Genomic DNA, 3600 nt, shown 5'->3' on the forward strand with positions numbered 1-3600 from the left:
ACTCAAACCAGACCACCAGATGGGCAATTACTGAAGACAGCCATTGGAACAAGACGTGCAAACCTGCACCTGCACCCTAGTGCACCACTCCCACATGTTCCACACATTTTCCTTCTTTTTTTTTATTATTATACTTTAAGTTCTAGGGTACATGTGCACAACGTGCAGGTTTGTTACATATGCATACATGTGCCATGTTGGTGTGCTGCACCCATTAACTCATCATTTAACATTAGGTATATCTGCTAATGCTATCTCTCCCCCCTCCCCTCACCCCACGACAGGCCCCGGTGTGTGATGGTCCCCTTCCTGTGTCCAAGTGTTCTCATTGTTCAATTCCCACCTATGAGTGAGAACATATGGTATTTGGTTTTTTGTCCTTGCAATAGTTTGCTGAGAATGATGGTTTCCAGTTTCATGCATGTCCCTACAAAAGACATGAACTCATCCTTTTTTATGGCTGCATAGTATCCCATGGTGTATACGTGCCACATTTTCTTAATCCAGTCTATCTTTGACGGACATTTGGGTTGGCTCCAAGTCTTTGCTATTGTGAATAGTGCCGCAGTAAACATACGTGTGCATGTGTCTTTATAGCAGCATGATTTATAATCCTTTGGGTATATACCCAGCAAAGGGATGGCTGAGTCAAATGGTATTTCTAGTTCTAGATCCTTGAGGAATCACCACACTGTTTTCCACAATGGTTGAACTAGTTTACAGTTCCACCAACAGTGTAAAAGTGTTCCTATTTCTCCACATCCTCTCCAGCACCTGTTGTTTCCTGACTTTTTAATGATGGCCATTCTAACTGGCGTGAGATGGTATCTCAGGTATCTCATTGTGGTTTTGATTTGCATTTCTCTGATGGCCAGTGATGATGAGCATTTTTTCATGTGTCTGTTGGCTGCATAAATGTCTTCTTTTGAGAAGTGTCTGTTCATATCCTTTGCCCACTTTTTGATGGGGTTGTTTTTTTCTTGTAAGTTTGTTTGAGTTCTTTGTAGATTCTGGATATTAGCCCTTTGTCAGATGAGTAGATTGCAAAAATTTTCTCCCATTTTGTAGGTTGCCTGTTCACTCTGATGATAGTTTCTTTTGCTGTGCAGAAGCGCGTTAGTTTAATTAGATCTCATTTGTCCAATTTTGGCTTTTGTTGCCATTGCTTTTGGTGTTTTAGACATGAAGTCCTTGCCCATGCCTATGTTCTGAATGGTATTGCCTAGGTTTTCTTCTAGGGTTTTTATGGTTTTAGGTCTAACATGTAAGTCTTTAATCCATCTTGAATTAATTTTTGCATAAGGTGTAAGGAAGGGATCCAGTTTCAGCTTTCTATGTATGGCTAGCCAGTTTTCCCAGCACCATTGATTAAATAGGGAATCCTTTCCCCATTTCTTGTTTTTGTCAGGTTTGTCAAAGATCATATGGTTGTAGATGTGTGGTATTATTTCTGAGGGCTGTGTTCTGTTCCATTGGTCTATATCTCTGTTTTGGTACTAGTACCATGCTGTTTTGGTTACTATAGCCTTGTAGTATAGTTTGAAGTCAGGTAGCGTGATACCTCCAGCTTTGTTCTTTTGGCTTAGGATTGTCTTGGCAATGCGGGCTTTTTTGGTTCCATATGAACTTTAAAGTAGTTTTTTCCAATTCTGAGAAGAAAGTCATCAGTAGCTTGATGGGGATGGCATTGAATCTATAAATTACCTTGGGCAGTATGGCTGTTTTCACAATATTGATTCTTCCTATCCATGAGCATGGAATGTTCTTCCATTTGTTTGTGTCATCATTTATTTCACTGAGCAGTGGTTTGTAGTTCTCCTTGAAGAGTCCTTCAAGACTAAACCAGGAAGAATTTGAATCCCTGAATAGACCAATAACAGGCTCTGAAATTGAGGCAATAATTAATAGCCTACCAACCAAAAAAAGTCCAGGACCAGACAGATTCACAGCCGAATTCTACCAGAGGTACAAGGAGGAGCTGGTACCATTACTTCTGAAAATATTCCAATCAATAGAAAAAGAGGGAATCCTCCCTAATTCATTTTATGAGGCCAGCATCATCCTGATACCAAAGCCTGGCAGACACACAACAAAAAAAGAGAATTTTAGACCAATATCCCTGACGAATATCGATGCAAAAATCCTCAATAAAATACTGGCAAACCAAATCCAGCAGCACATCAAAAAGCTTATCCACCATGATCAAGTGGGCTTCATCCCTGAGATGCAAGGCTGGTTCAACATACACAAATCAATAAACATAATCCAGCATATAAACAGAACCAAAGACAAAAACCATGTGATTATCTCAATAGATGCAGAAAAGCCTTTGACAAAATTTAGCAGCCCTTCATGCTAAAAACTCTCAATAAATTAGGTATTGATGGGACATATCTCAAAATAATAAGAGCTATTTATGACAAACTCACAGCCAACATCATACTGAATTGGCAAAAACTGGAAGCATTTCCTTTGAAAACTGGAACAAGACAGGGATGCCCTCTCTCACCACTTCTATTCAACATAGTGTTGGAAGTTCTGGCCAGGGCAATCAGGCAGAAGAAAGAAATAAAGGGTATTCAATTAGGAAAAGAGGAAGTCAAATTGTCCCTGTTTGCAGATGACATGATTGTATATTTAGAAAACCCCATCGTCTCAGCCCAAAATCTCCTTAAGCTGACAAGCAACTTCAGCAAAGTCTCAGGATACAAAAATCAATGTGCAAAATCACAAGCATTCTTATACACCAATCACAGACAAACAGAGAGCCGAATCATGAGTGAACTCCCATTCACAACTGCTTCAAAGAGAATAAAATACCTAGGAATACATTTTCCTTCTTAAACCCCTTCACTCAGCCAAAAATGTTGGAATGATCTTTTAAAGGCATGAGACTGGCCATCCCTCAACTGCTAGCATTTGGTTAATAAAACTGCTTTCCTTTCACCACACCTCACTTCATGTTTCTGGCCTCTGAGCAGCAAGCAGCCAGACTTGAGCCACAACTCCAGACCATCTGGGGCTCTGCTCAGAAGCCCCTCCTAAACTCAGCAGCGTGTCATCCCATCAGGTCTGCTTTCACCCAATCACCTTCCACTGAACACTCAAATTAACAGATTTCATAGCATGCTCCTTCTGGTTTCTTTCAGCTGTAGGCAGCTTCACTGAATGGAACTGAGAGCACTGGACTTTGTCTCAAAACATTTGGGTTCAAGCTATGTCCCTGTCAGATATGATCTGTGTGATCTTGGGAAATTCATTCAACTCCTCCAAGTGACTGGAAGATCATTCTTGCCCTAAGTATGAGTACCCCATATTACAGGCAAAGAAATTGACTCTGACTATATGATTTAACCAAAAAATGACACTGTTTTCACCAAGGACCTCATGGGGATGGGTTAGGACTTAGAAGCAGAAGTATTCCCTGGAATTTCCTTGTGAATTGTCTTGTCATTTCTCTACTTTCTACCGGAGGGATAATAGAAAGCTCCGATTTTCCTAAGAGGCATCTAATGATGTGAAATGATTTGAGTGAGTCATACAACCACAAAATATTCAATTCTGGATTTATTGGCTGAGAGATCATTTCAAATTTTCTCA

Source organism: Symphalangus syndactylus, chromosome 3, assembly GCF_028878055.3.
Source record: "Symphalangus syndactylus isolate Jambi chromosome 3, NHGRI_mSymSyn1-v2.1_pri, whole genome shotgun sequence".
Taxonomy (NCBI): domain Eukaryota; kingdom Metazoa; phylum Chordata; class Mammalia; order Primates; family Hylobatidae; genus Symphalangus; species Symphalangus syndactylus.